The sequence below is a fragment of the Indicator indicator genome, chromosome 19, assembly GCF_027791375.1.
Source record: "Indicator indicator isolate 239-I01 chromosome 19, UM_Iind_1.1, whole genome shotgun sequence".
Classification (NCBI taxonomy): domain Eukaryota; kingdom Metazoa; phylum Chordata; class Aves; order Piciformes; family Indicatoridae; genus Indicator; species Indicator indicator.
In genome coordinates, this window is record NC_072028.1 from 15,004,274 (window position 1) to 15,020,022 (window position 15,749).

The following is a 15,749-nucleotide window of genomic DNA, read 5'->3' on the forward strand; positions in this document are numbered from 1 at the left end:
TACTGCATACCTTTGCATTCCTGGGCTGCTTTAATCCTATGCCTCTTCATTCTTTCCCTTTCCAGGTCTGGGTTTTTTTGTCTTTTCTATTTTTGCAGACTCCTGTAGGAGATGATAACTGTTGAAGCTTTAAGTAAATTTTACAATTAAAGTATGTTTTTCTCACTCCCCTCGTAGACATTTTTATATTTACACTTAATTATTAAAAAAAAAAAAAGAAAAAAAAGGAAAAATAACTACACTTCAAATAACGAAATATATTTTGTATTGCCTTAAAGACCCAAACCTTTCATATCTCGTAGTATTTCTTCACTGACCTAGTTACCGTTTGATTACTCCGCATTTGTCTGGTTCAGTCGCGTTACAGTTCTTGGTTGCAGTAACTTTGATGCCATGAATGTAAATTCAGTGGATAATTACACTACACGCATGGCTTGGAACAGGAGTTGGGACACTTCAGTGGGTGGAAGTTAAGTGGCATTTACTTTCACATATTTCTTTAAAGAGGGAAGTGTGTACTGGGCATAAGCAGCTGTATTTAATGCAGCTGTTCTGGAGATGATGCTTTTATAAAAAGTACTGTTTGCTTTTAGAAGCCTATTTTGTTGTTGTTGTTAATATATACATTTACAGAGTACTGCAGATCAAACTGACCTTGAATGGGCCCTAATGAGTGCAATGATCTTTAAAGTAACATAATGCTAAAATAAGAGCAGAACTGATGTCATCACTTAAATTAATAAACATTTTCAATGTGTTAACTTCAAAAAAGAAAATACACGTTCCAAAAAATATGGACAGTTACAACATTTACTCAAACACTAAGTGTAAGTGATGTTAATTCGACAGTGGTTTTAAAAAATTTTTTTAGATTCATGTTTTAATTTGATCAGACAATTTTATCAAAATGTTGAGCTTTTATTCATAGAAGCTAGTAGAAGTTGTACCACATTATACATAATCACAGTATTTTGTTTTAGATTATTGTGAATGTGTAGACTTCTGTTCACTGCTTAGGGAACAATTCTTTATAAATTATATTAATCCAAGTATTGCTAGCTGCTAGTAGCAAAACTGTTCCGAAACTTAATACTTGCGAAGATCTATATCGCATTTACCACACTGAAGTGTTTTAAAAGAATCACCCTCATCATTGAAAGCAAATGTACTCTTAGGGTGCAGATATTAGTGTTCCAATAAGCATGTGATAATTTTAAGGTGGTGGTAGCGGGAAGATAATCTTGATTCCATTGGGAATCTTAGGTTTGCCTCAATTTATGGTTTTCATAAATTTAATGGAAAATAGCTTTTCCTGGACTGCTCAAGTTTCTTTTTGGTAAACAATATCTTTCTAAAAGAAAAAAAAAAAAAAAAGAAAAAAAAAAGGAAATAAAAAAAGGCAAAAAAAAAAAAGGCATGAAGGAAAAATTGAGGTGTTTTACATTGCCTCAACTGACCAGCATTGTATTCATAAAATACTGTATATCTTGCAAATCTTTATTTAAACAGAACAGTTGAACTGTTCATTTTTCAATTTGAAGTAAAATACTTTCAAGACCTTTTAGTTTGCCTGCTCATTTGTCTTGTACATTTCATCTCTGTATTTGACTCAAGTCTAATTCCCTTTTGAGTTTCAATACTTTTGTGAAGATTTTGTGAATATATGAAAAATAAATGTTTAATCTAACTACTGCAGTTTATCACCGTTCTTGACACTTACCCTGTTTTTTTCCTTCACAGTACTTTGGCAAGACCAGACTACTCAAGGTTCTTGGTAACATTTATTGTAGTATCTAGGTGCTTCCCCAGTTGAGTGCTGGGCCCCTCTGCCTACTATTTGGAAGCTTATTTTGTTCATGTGTGCCTCGTCTGACATGTTTCCTCCCAGGAGAGCTGAAGCAACGTCTGTATACCTGAGGATAAGTAGAAGAATACACAGATATAAAGGGTTCTTTGTGTATTCTTTTTCCCTGACTTTCCTCTGCAGTATACAGAGGAAGCTTGTACAAGGATCTCTTTACTTTGCCTTCTGAACTTGGCTATGGGTTTGTGTTCCAGCTGCAGGACAGCAGCTGTGCAGAACTGCCATACCAAGAAGGGTGTTGAAATAAATAGGCAGAAGTTGATTTGAGTTACCTTCAGCTACAAACCCTTCATCATAGTTCCTGAAGCACAGCTGATAATACTGAAGTGTGTTCTTAACTTTGGTTATCTTCCATTCTTGCATTAGTGAGTAGGGAGGCATACACATGGAAGGTTCTTGTAGTCTTGCTGCTGGTTGTCTTCCAAGACCATCTGAAATACATGAATAAGCTGAAATGTTTCTGTATCCTCATGTTTGATAGGGGTTTTATTTGTTAAGAGGTTTTTTACTTATCTAAAAAAAGAATAGTTCAAAAAGTATCTATAGTTAAAAGCTGAGTGTTAATTCTTTTTTGTCATTTACCTTGTGGCAGAAAAGAAGCTGTAAATAATTAAATCTTCCTCTTCATGAGACACGATGTGATTGTGTTTACCGACCTCCATGTTCTGTGTAGCTTCCTCAGAATTTACAGCTCAAATTTTAAAATATTTATAAGCTTGTTTTCCTAGAACCTCATCTTTAGAAAATGATTAGTAGTTCAGTGGCTGCTGGTAACTTTTCTAATGTACTTTCAAAACAGACCTTTTTCATTTCTAACTGGAGTCATCATGAGTGCATCTCAAGTGTAACGTGTAAGCAACTGGTTAGAAAATAGTCTCATCTTGAAAATGTAGTGTAAATAAAAGCAGCCAGCCATTCAACAGCTTGATAGATGTTGAAACTAAGTGACTTGAACTTTATTTCCTGAAGAGTAAAAGTTATAGGAAATGACAAATGACTTAATTACTTAAGTAAGGAGTACAAAGGGCTGTAACAAAAAATGGCATTTAATTATTCTAGCTACTATTAATGGCAAAAATACCTAGAACGTGACTCTTGCTTGACAATACCTTTTTCTACCCTGTCTTGAAACTTTGTCTTGAAAGCACAGAATGTGGGAGCTTTATTTTCTAGCTAGTTTGTAGTGTTCCAACAAGTTTTCCTCAAAAATAGTTTCCAAGTGCAGTGGACTAACTGTAAATGTTTCTTGACTGTATTGCCAGGAGTCCTTTACCAGCAGCTCTGGCAGATATGTATTCATGGTTTCATCCATAAGTTGAAACCAGATTTGCTTGTCTCAGGGTGTTTAATTACATCACGATTACATCACATAGATTTTCCTATGACAAAGTTGCTGAGCTCTTCCCTGTAGTAATTTGCTCTGAGCCTAATTAAGTAATCTTCAAAGACTGATTGTTAGGGTATTTGAGATGAACACAGAGAAATGATCCAACAAGAACCCTTTGCAAGTTAATCTAATGAACAATGTCCTGAGTAACACTTGAATTAAAATTCAAATGGCCTTATTTGGTCTTTGCCCAACATTTGTGTCAGGTATCTACCTGAAAAGGAACTTACAGTAAAAGAGACAGAAAGTAGCTGTTGCTTGTGCATTTTAGCATGGTAGTGCTAGAACAAATTCCACTTCAGATTAGTTAATTTTGAACAGTTTTGATTTTAATTCCTAGTTTATTTAGTGATTTCCCTGCCATGACCACTTTTTCAATTTGTGGATTCCAGAAATTTAGGGATGTGATTCCTCTGGTAAACTCCATGACCACACAGTTCAGTGGGCCTCTACATGCCAGTAGCTACCTTAGAAATTGCCTGCTCCTTCCTGTAGCAGTGCAGCCAGTGGTGAACTTGGATGTGTGTGAAACTGGGGAAAAACAGGAATGTGAAACTTTAGTTTGCTGTAAAGGAATAGGTAAAGGCTGATGGGATCCTGAAAATCACTTATGTACGCAGAAGTAAGGGAAGGTGAAGAAGGAATCTTGCATAAAAGCCATTTGGAGCAATGTCATTGTTCTGCCTTCCAAGGTGCACAAACAGTCTACCCTTTGTTTTTTTGTAATCCAGAGATTTGGTGGTGAATATGGTGGTGAATATTTATCAAATCCTATCCAACAGGATGTAGTGAAGCAGAAAGGGGTTGGAGATTGATAATGCTTCAAAAAGAATGTTTCTTGACTGCTTTCAAAGAAAAATAAAAAACCCCTAAACCTCATTAATTGTGCAAAATTAAGTAGGAATGTGTCCCCTTACCCCTCATACATCTGTATTGGAAGATCATTTCTGCGCCAATGTTCAGATGTTGGGATGATTTTTTATTTTTTAAATCTGTATAACAAAGTCCTAATTTCCCATAGTACAAAAGACCTGAGGAAGAAACCACTTGGCTGTATGCAAGAGCTGGCTTGTAAAGAATGCGTTTGTGTGGTATTGGAGGAAGTCTGAGGAGTCAAGGGTGCAGATTTGGTGAGTGTTTCACTTGTTTAAAAGCTCTCATACAGGTATATAAAACTATTTTTGCTTGTATATGAAGCAATGTTTGACTCTTGAGCTGAAAGGTCATTAAGCAATCAAATGCTTCTGAATAGCTATTAGATAAAAGTAATCTGCTCTCAGCTGCATTTTCCCAGGTCTAAAGTTCATTCACTGTACCACATTTGGTGACAGTGAAATCTGAAAATAAACCTGGTTCAAATTGCTTGTTTATGCTGCCTGGCAATGTAACACAACAGTATCTGTTCTAGACTTCAAGCTCCTATCTTAAACCCAAAACAAATCCACCTTCATGGTCTGTATACAACAGGTTGTTGCACCAGGAGCATGAAGAAATATTTTTCTTACAATAACATGATATGTTTTAGGTGAAATATGCATTAGTGGTTGCTGTTTGCATTTCCCTCTGTGGTCTGTTTCCAAACAAGACTGTTGTTCATTCTTACAATAAGTAGGGATAGATTAAGGCTGTGTTGGTTGGGGTTTTTTGGTTGGTTGGTTTTTGGTTTTGGTTTGTTTTGTTTTTTTCCCACTCTTTGCTATAGTGGCTCTGGAATCAAAGTCATTTGTGGTTGCCTGGTAATCAGTAACTATGAAAAGACCATTCTCAGTCAGAAAAATCAATGGCTAACCCAACAGCAGATAGAAATCTTTCATATTGTCTTCCTTCAATGTGAGCTTGTTTGCTTTTCCTTTTCAAAATTTCTGACAGTGCAAGGGAAGAATAACTTGGAAAAAAATGAAATATTTTCTGTAAGATTTTTTTTCATCCCAAAGCATGTCTTACTAAATCTATGTTAATGTATCAACTTTTAACTGTCAAGATAACATAATTAAGGACCCTATTTATTGAAGACTTCAAGTATCTCTAAGCTGAAGCATGTGCTATCTAGTGAATCACTTTTGTGCAACATACTAAGCAACACACTCCAGCTACAAAAGTTAGTTTGAAGGCTCTTGTTTTATAATGTAGCACCTTCAGGTACTAGTAACTTACCTGGTATTGCTGAGCTACTGCCTATACTTATGTATTCTAAACCCCACAGAATTCTACTATTCTAAAGGTATAGCTGAGAAAATGGAATTTATTGCCAAAAGAAAAAAGTTTAAGCAATATTAGTAAGGTCAGATGCCAAAGGGAGATACTGCAGTGGGTTGTTCTGGCAGCTCTGGCTGTGGAGACAAGGCAACCTCTGCCTCCTCCAGCAAAATGGGCCAGAGACCACCATGGTCACCTCTTACTGCCCTAAACCTGCTTTCCTACACAAAGTGCTTTATAGAAACGCATTTAGCAACTAAGAACTCCTACATTCTTCAGAAAAAAAGTCACATGATGGTCTATCAAAAGCAGAACAAACCTCTCAGAATATAGGCAAATACAGAAGTTAGGAAGATGAAGCATTAACCTAAAAGGTAGGAGTCCAACTTCTGCAGTCACAGAAGGCCTAGTAACTTCACTGTGCATGGATGGTCTGATTTAAAACCCAAAACAACATCCCAGTCTTCAAATGGCATTGCTGCACCTTATTTCTATTGAGTAATATTCTAGATTAGAGTGTGATTTCAGAAAAGTGGTTTTGAAGTAAGGCAATAGAAAACAAGGAGAAGTCATGAAACAATGCAAGACCTAGTTTCTATATCATGCACTTTTTTTTTTTCCTAGTTATCAACACTAAGACATAAAAAGGCCTTTCTATGAAAAATAGTAGTTTGTGAACTCTGGTTACTGTGTTTGCACGTTTGGCAGGGTCTGAATGTTCTGGTGCCGCTTAGTAAGTTAATTGTGATGAGCTGGTGCAATATTAAAAGGACATCAATTAGAACTGATGTTTATTTTACTGATGTCATTATTAGAAAGTTATTTATTTTCATTTCTTGTTCTTGTATCTCGATTTATATACACTTTTTCTACCTTTTTGCCTCATCTGGCCTGCACAGGAAATCAGAGCTATCCTGTATCCTCAGCTGGCTACTTGCATAAGTTAAGATTACATTTTATGAGCTGGATAGAGCTGTTAAAGAACAGCAAGCATCCATTTTTGATGCAGCCCTGTTAGAAGCCAGCTAATTTTCTCCCCTGTTCACTAGTCTGTCCACAGGGAAAAGTTTTAACATAACACCACCAATACAACCCACTACTATGTGGACATGCTAAAGCATGAGACAGGTCTTACCCTGAAATTAATCACTTCCCAGCTGCTTTCAGTTTAATATTGTGTTTGACTGGAACAGTGAAGATGCAATATAAACACAATTTTAATGTCATTATATTAATAAAAGGTCTTAGATTTTATTGCATAGGAGAGAAAGCTTTGCTCTTGCAAACTGAGGTTACTCATTTGCCTTGCTCTAAGAATTACCACTAAAATCCTGGTTCTTTTGAATTTAAGGGGAGTCTTCCTACTGATTTCAGAGAGATCAGTTTTATTCTGTTGGGGTTTCTTTTTCTCTGATTTTTTTAGTGTCTTGATTGCAGACCTTCAAAGATTTGTAACATTTTTTAGGCAAAAGCAAATGCATGTATATCAGTAGAGTGATCAGAACTATGCAGGTATCTTGCTCAGTACTAGACTACCCATTAACACTTAGTGACTTGTCTTCAAAGTTTGTTTAGAAGACCACAATTAAAGACAGCCTAAATGTCAGAAACTGTGCCAATCAACAGTGTAACTCTGGCCAGTTTGTGCCTTCCTGGAGGGGGTGGGTGAAGTAGAAGGTGGTGCTAGGGGCCCTTCAGCTCCTGGTGAATGGGGAAAAATGTCCTATACTGCAGACTTCACCAGGGATGGGGTCCCAGGGATTAGACCATGTTTGCCCTCACAAAGTAGATTAACCAGTTGCCCATTGTTTGATCTGCTGAGACAAGACAGGCTCTTACAACCTCTCTGCATCATATGTAATAGCATCATGATATCTGGTGGTGCCAGGGTAGTTTTTGATATTGGTCTTGTGAGCAATTAAATGACACCATCCATCACCGATGCAGCAGAATTCTGTTGATTTCAGGATAGTAAGAAAATAAGGCATTTCCCATCTTAGTCACTCTCAGCTTTGGAACAGTTACATTGGTTCATTTGGAAGTATGACTGCTTGGAGGAAAACAGTCTGTTTCTCAGCATAAAGGAAAATAAAAGGAAGGGCTGTGTTCTTGCTCTATATTGTGTCTTTTAAAATCACCATTGCAATTTAAAACTAATCTGTAAGAAGTCAGCAACTTCCTTAAGCTCAGTAAGTTAATATAAAAGGCTGGATTCTCAGGTAAAATAAATAATTTTTACTCCATTGGCTTCAATATAACAGGGCTATGTTGTTTCTTAACCAGATGATGTTTGTCCACATGTTTGAAATGGCTTTGTAACAGAATTATTTTAATTTTTTTAAGGTAAATTCATGTTTCCTGGTGGATTCTTTAAGAACTTTCTGTTCTAGAATTGTATTATGATTTACGTAAAAGCATTTTCCCCCAATAATGTACATGGTCCATTTGTTCCTTACTGATTTTTCCAGAGTATTCTTTTCTTTTCAATACACCCTCGTGGCTACTAACACGAAGATATTGGAAGTGCAAATTGAAAACAGTTAGCTAAACAGTTTCATCATTCACAGTGAAAATAAAAGTCTGTTCTTTTCTGTCTTCTTTAAATCAATAACATCTTCCACTTTGTTACAAATGCCACACACAGTGCCATGGTATCATAACAAGAAGTGGCCTTCCTTTCATTTATTTTCTTCCCTTGCGTAACTTACCAATTAACAAAAAGAAAGAGTGTCCCCTCAGTAGGACCACCTAACAATTTGCTGGAAAGGCACAGACCAGATCTTCTGCCACTCAGCATTGTTGAGGGTTATTCAATTTCTAGAAGAAAATGTTCCGTTTTAATACAGGTCAACTTGAGTAGGCAAGAAGATTTTAAACAGAGTCTGATCTTAATGCAGGCCATGTCACCCCCCAAGGTAAAGTAAAAGGCTCAAGCCAACTGGCAATGCACTGATTTTTCAAGGAATAGTGCATGTCCTTGCTCTGGAGAAAGAACTTTGAACATAAGCAGAAGAGGAGATGGAAATTTTTTTCTGACTCTTAATGCAAAAAGTGAAACAAAACTTCCTAGCCCAGGCTCCACAGCAGCAGACAGTGAGACTTGAATTCCTGAATCCTTCAGTTCCTCTAGCAAACAGCATCATTAGCTCTGCAGTCACATACTTTCTTGGACTGTGGGTACTTTTCGTAGTTTATTCTATCATTTCACAGTGCCATGAGTTTGCACTGAGCTTGAAGTTTTCTTGGAGAAGTTGTGGTTGTAGGATTAAGTCCCACTGGCTTTCACAAAATCTGTGATGCTAAAAAATACGATCGTCATTCCAAGTCAGTTAAATTCCTGGACAGTTTTAAAAGAAATAACAAACAGGGCAAGAGACCTGAATAGCTTTTCTTTTCCCTAAAGAATGTATGGCATTTATTGCTTTATTTACAGAACAGCAGCAAATGATTCCCAAAAGCTTGCTCAATTGATCCAAGGACCTAGAAATGCAGCCTGTGTAACAGCAGTGAAGCTCTTCTGTCTCTTCAGCCTGACTGATGCAGTGAGATACTCCTGCATTTAACAGCATAACCTTAATGATCTTCAGCAATTGATTCCAGTGTTGTGATAGCAATGTAGCAGCTCGAAATACTTTTTCTTTACATCCTTCCTAAGCATGCAGCACCTAGCTTTCTGAGATTGTTCTATTATTAGACATCTCTGAACTTAGACATTTACAATAAATAGCAAGTCATTTACTCGTCTCATTCTCTAAATTGATCAGTGGCCAAAGAAAGTGGCATGTCTATGCACACTGGTAAAGAGATGCTAAATGTCATCCAAAACAAAAACATTGTTCTAGTAAATATTTCCTACTGTAGCATTCATTAAAGACAGTATTTTACTCCTGGCTTTTTGAATTAGAGTGGCGAAACTCGTGAAGAAAAGCAGAAGTTAAGGTTGTCTTGGTTACTGTTTTTGAATGTTTGAGGAACTGCTAAAAGGCAGCATAGGGAAGCCTGCTCTAACAAATGCTGTCTGCTGTGGTATTACAGGGGGTCAAAGGAATATTTTGAAGTTGTCAATGTATTTAAAAGTCAAGTTACTGCTTAACATATTGTGCTACTTAAGATTATATTATGTCTAATCTCAAATAGTCTGTATTAATTTTCAAATTGTTCCTAACAATTTAAAGGAATATTTTCTGATGTTGTAACTATATTTCTGATTTGCATGTGTCACATATTGATTTGGTCTGTCCTCTGAGTTTTAGCTGATTCATCTGTAGGAGCCAGTGAAAATCAGAATGTTGAAACATTTTGCAGATAAAATGATTTTGAAGTAACTTGCTTGGATCAAATGCCATCATCCCCTCTACTACTGTGAGACCAACACCTACCTCACTCCACCCTCCTTTCAGGTAGTTGCAGAGAGAAATGAGGTCTCCCCTTGAGCCTCCTGCTCTCCAGACTGAACAATCCCAGTTGCCTCAGCCACTCCTCATAAGGCATGTTCTCCAGACCCTTCACTAGCTCTGTTACCCTTCTCTGGACATGCTCCAGCAACTCAGTGGTGTTCTTGTAGTGAGGCGCCCAAAGAGGTGATTGGAGTTAATCAACATAGCTTCACCAAGGGCAAATTATGCCTGACAAACCTGGTTGCTTTCTGTGATGGAGTTACAGCATTAGCGGATAAGGGAAGATGTGTAAAGTGTTTCATACTGTCCTGCATGACATCTTGGTCACCAAATTGGAAAAGTATGGACTTGAGGGGGGGGTGGACCACTGGCTGGATAAGGAGCTGGCTAGATGGACACACTCAGAGTTGTGATTGATGGCTCAATGTTCAAACGGAGACCAGTGACAATAGCGTTCCTCAGGGGTTCATACTGAGAGCAATGCTGTTTAACATCTTTGTCAGTGATGTGAACAGTGGCATTGAGTGTACCTTTAGCAAGTTTGTGGATGACACCAAGCTGTGTGGTCCTGGTGACACGCTGGAGGGAAGGGATGCCATCCAGACGGACTTGGACAGGCTTGAGAGGTGGGCCCAAGCCACCCTCATTAAGTTTAACAAGGTCTGACACCTGGGTTGGGGCAATCCCAAACACATATATAGGCTGGGTGAGGAGTGGCTTGAGAGTGGTCTCAGGGAGAGGGACTTGGGGGCTGTCAGTTCATGCAAAACTTAACATTGAGTTAGCAATGTGCGCTTCCAGCCCAGAAGGCAACCATGTCTTGGGCTGTATCAAAAGAATTGTGACCAGGAGGACAAGGGAGGTGATTCTGCCTCTCTGCTCTGCTCTTGTGAGACCTCACCTGGAATACTGTGTCAAGTTCTGGTGCTCGCAGCATATGAGGGACATCAAACTGTTGGAGGACCTCCCATATGGGGACAGGCTCTGAGAGCTGGCACACCCAAGTGCAGGACCCAGCATCTGGCCTTGTAAAATTTCATACAGTTGACCTCAGGCCATCAATCCAGCCTGTCCAGATCCCTCTGCAGAGTCTTCCTTCCTTTTGGCAGGTCAACACTCCCAACCAATCTGGTGTCATCTGCAGACTTACTGAGGCTGCAATCTGTGGATGCAAAAAAGACAAGCTATTAAAAGGACAGATTGGGTGCTATCACCTTTTCTTATCTGGGACAGAACCTTACACTTGGGTAGTCTCACTGAATAGGGCTCCCAGCCATGTCAGGTATTCTCCAGTAAGGGGTGGTAGCATCTGTGTTGTGAAAAACCATCCTGCCTGTATGCCAGCTGCACCACACTCAAGGGAGAAATTACCATCAGAAAAAGAAAAGGGGAGCTCTATATGTAGTGTATGCAGGAGCCAATTAACTGGATATTAATCTCCATATTTTGCTTTTTTTCCTTTTACATCCATTTTGCTAAACATGTTACCGTAATTACCATTCATTTAAGAGTAATCTGTGCAGGAGTGTACATGCAGCACATAGAGTGTTCTGGAACTGCTGCCTTAAAAAAAACCAAAACAAAACAAAAACCACAACTGCAGTGTTGGTTGCATTGAATCATGCAGGAATTTTAGATCTTGCTCTGGGATAGCACATATTTATAGGTATACAGAAATGATGCTAAGCAATCCAGTGTATTCAGAAGGTCCACAAAATTTTGATAGTCAGTGGAGTCCATCTGTTCTGAAATTACTCCAAAAATGACTCTAAAACAATGTATTTTCCATTTCCTGCCATTTAAAAATCTTCTTATCTAATCTAACTTCCAGTGAAGACAAGAATGTCTTTTTAACCATCATTGTACTGGAAGATCATTTTTCTCCTCTCCCCTAAGAAATGGTCTGAATATCCTACACACTGATTCTATCTGAATGCTCCAGTCCTTTCCTAGTACTTCTCAGATATCTGAAACAGGAATGGGAAGACCTAGGCAAGATTATGTAACTTCCTCAATACTGCACATAAAAGTGTTTCAGGACTGGGAACAGACGAGTAGACTTCAGCTCACTTGCTGCCCAGTTCTGTGCCTTAGGTATGTAACTACTTCTTCCTCCTGCTGAAACTGGCTTTAAATTCCCCAGTCCTGACAGCCCAAAAGCACCCTAATGGCTGGGAAGTCTCAGAAAATACAACAGTTCCTATTTGCCTACCGATATTTAAACAGGAGCTTAGGGAGCCAAGTGAACCTGTCATCCATGTGGTTGTGTGTGCTGAACTGCTGCTCCTTTCCAGAGGGTCAATTTGAGCATATAGCTCAGGCCTATGAGCGTAGGAAATACCAGCTGGCTAGCAGTACGCAAATAAACCCCCTTGTACTTTGTTACTAAGCATTATGACAGTAATGATACTACCACAGATGACTTATCACGTGGTTGTACCTGCAGGTAGCTGGGCAGACGCCTGCCTGCCATGGGCTGCCTGCAGCCACCTGTGACTAACACCTCCCTATATAAACTTAATCCAAAAATCCACAGAAATCAGCATGTGTTTCTAGTTCCTTCAACGAGCTTTGCACTGGGTTTGCGCATGGTAGAGCCAGGCTTGACCTGAACTAGTGGCCAGACGTTCAGGGCTTGATACCCTGAAAAATCATTGTCAGAAGCTCACCTAAGATGCACTGAGAGGAGTAGAGCAGTAAGTAAATGCAGGACTTGGAAACTGGTGCCATGGGATGGATGTAGTGATGGCCTATGAGGGTCAGGTCTCTGGGTGGAGCCTGGCTGCAGGGAAGTTTGGAGTCCTGCCAAAAGCACCCCAATAGCTGCCAGACTTTAAAAAGCTGCCTATAAACCTTTGTGTTTCTTAGGGTGCCGGGCAGAAGTTTGTTTCCACGCTTCCACAGTGGGGATACAGACGGCTGTTGTAAATCGGCTGGGGGGACAGGAACAATCCAAAGCCCTCGCAAGGGATGGTGGTAATGCAGACCCTACCCGGAGGCCCTCCAGCTTGAGCGTTACCCCTCATGCTGGCGGCTGAGGCGGTACTGCCCGTTAGGTGCCCAGAAAGGACTCCGTTTCCCTCACGGCCGCTTCTGAGGGGCCAGCGGCCGCCCCGCCACCCGCCAGAGGGCAGGAGGAGCTCTGCAGCCGCGCTTCCCGCCCTCACTGCGCCGGGGCGGCTCCACGGGCCCCAGAGACACCTCAGGCGGCAGAAAAGGAGGAGGAGCGCCTGCCTCCAGCTCTGCTCCGCTGCTGCCTGCTTCTCTTCCGCCGGCCGCAGGTGAGAGACTGCCACGGGAGGTGCTCCGGAAGGGTCAGGACCCGGGGGTGTCGCAGCCTGCTTTCACGAGTGGGGCCGCGGGAGACCTCCGGCCACAGTCGGGCTCTCTCGGCTTCACTCTGCGGAGGACAAAAAGTGTCGAAGACTTCGATAGATGTCTTGTATAACGGCGAAACAAAATTTCAGGGCCATAAACCTTTCTCCAAGTTTATTTTTCTCAGAAAAGGCAGATTCGGTAAGCTGCGACGCCCGGTAATTTACGTGTGTTTCTGCACGCTGGATGAATGGAGAAGTAACTCAGTGGTAGTAACACGCTCAAAAAGCCAAAAGCTGATTCTTCTGTGATGGAGTGTGTTGGGTGCTTCTTTGCTTGAGCTTTTGTAGCGCAGTAGGGCTTTAAGTTGCTGAAAGAGGTGCTTAAATATACAGGGAAAACTTGAAATATCTGCAGGGGGTTGGTTTGTGTCTTTTTTTTTTTTTTTTTGCTGGTAAATCACTTCTGGGTAGGACATGTCAGGGCTTTTCTATAACAAGCGAGCTCTCTGTCTTGAAACAGGCGTTAAAACTTTACTACATATAGTGCAGCATTTGGTCATTATTGCTAGGAGCCAGTTTGTCAGTGGCAGATAAAGTATTTCATATAGCAGGGGTATATTGTCATGAATGACCCAGGATCATACTAAAGTCTGTTGAACCTGAGACTTCTTTTATGACCAGTAAGGATGTGGTCCACAGAAGTGCTGAAGGTTGGCAAAAACACTTTTTAAAACATTTTTGGACATGCAAAGTTTGAATTCAGTTCAGCATAGAAGTCTGATTTTTCTCCTGTTAGATGTTTTATTTAATTCGTTCTGCTTTGTGCCTGATGCACTTGGTTTTGACCCAAGACCACGCTCTGTTAAGTGCTGTGCAAATATAAACTGAGGGAAGCCATGCAAATATATCTAAAAACCATGCGTTTGAGTCTGAGATGCTTATGTTTCATTGTAGGAAACAAAGTGTCTTATGCCAGACACAAATTTCTTCATGGTGATAAATAGGATGTAACTGTACCTGCATTAGTGACCTTATAGCTTTGTATTAAGATTCATGATGCAAGACTGGTGTCTGTGTTTGTTTGTTTGTTTTCAATTTTTTTTTTGTTTTGTTTTGGTTGGTTGGTTTTGGTGTGGGATTTTTATGGAACTAGGAACTTTAAAAGGAACTTTCCTTTAAAAATTAAATGTGATATTAACTTGTTGACTTTGTCTAAAAAGGAAAAGCATCACAAAAGAAATTCTATAATTATTGTATATTTTGAGCATAAATTTAGAATAATATTGTGGTAGTGGATTTTAAAAAAAATATTTTAAACAAGCAAGATTCCAGGAGAGAAAGGGAAAATTCATATGAGGTTTTAATGATTATGTCTAGGTCAGAAATAAGTAAGGAGTGTGATGGTGTGGTTGTGTGTGTGTTGGGGGCAGTTGTTCAGGTTTTTTTAGGTATCCTGACCTTTCAAATGTTGAAGTCCTGATCTGTAAGTTTTTGATATGTGATCTCCTGTTGGTGGAAGAAGAATGTATTGCAGGTCTATGTTAAGACTTGTGATAGTGTTCTCACGGTTGGTTTGTATGTTGTATGGCGCTAACAGAAAAAAAACTGTCATTGCAGTGGTTGACATTAAAAAAGTGTTTGCTAAGGCCACTGACACATTCGACAGTTTCCCTCTGTCCAGAAATGTAGAATGGAAAGTGAGGAGCATGTGGAAAACCACTCTGAAAACAGTAAGCCAATACTGATTTCTAATGGCCATTATAGCATGTTATTTAAGCTCCAGAAGCCATTACTAATAGCAATTAGGGTCATTGGGGGTTCTTGTAAAGCAGCCATTAAACCTCTTAATTTTTTTCATAATGAAGCTAATGTCAACACCATTAAGAATAAACAAGGAAGATACTTCATTCCCTGATGTCTGTGGATATTTGTGTCTTCATGGTTTGTGGTAAGTGAAAGAGCAGGTGCTGGATGAGAGCTAATTAGTTTAGGTGTTAGCCTAGAGACAGATGATTATTGTCCTCTGTAAATGAGAGTGTTTGTATATTTGTGAGTTGCTCTTAAATTGAGAAAAGAGATAGTATTGCCCATGGAATTAAAAAAAAAAAATCTAAGTTGCATTCTTAGATTTATTGTTGGATTACTTGGATTTGACTTGGATTTAACATTACAGAGTTTATCAAAATGACTTGTTCTGATTTATTATGAAGGCTGTGAAGCATAGGCTGAAATGCTTTACCCTGCATTTGCTCCCAAAGTCTCATGGTTTGGGTAGAAGCTACATTTTCTTTCTGGAAGAGGATCCAGTCTATCTTGATTTGTTTGGTGTTTCACGTTAAGAAAATGTAGTAGTCAAACTTCAATAAGCATCTGCAGGGCTTTTGTTTTGGAAGTATAATTTGGGACTTTTTCTACACATTAAGAAAATGTAGTAGTCAAACTTCAATAAGCATCTGCAGGGCTTTTGTTTTGGAAGTATAATTTGGGACTTTTTCTACACATTAAGAAAATGTAGTAGTCAAACTTCAATAAGCATCTGCAAGGCTTTTGTTTTGGAAGTATAATTTGGGACTTTTTCTACACAGAAA

At 39.2% G+C, this 15,749-nt stretch overlaps 1 protein-coding gene across 1 annotated transcript in view; it reads left to right on the plus strand.

Moving 5' to 3' along the window:
• Positions 1-13,250: 13,250 nt before the first annotated feature.
• Positions 13,251-15,749, plus strand: part of ADCY7 (adenylate cyclase 7) — a 56,664-nt gene continuing 54,165 nt past the window's right edge. Inside the window, exon 1 of the mRNA XM_054389835.1 lies at positions 13,251-13,360. The gene's annotated coding sequence lies outside the window, so the exon portion shown is untranslated. The remainder of the gene's footprint in view (positions 13,361-15,749) is intronic.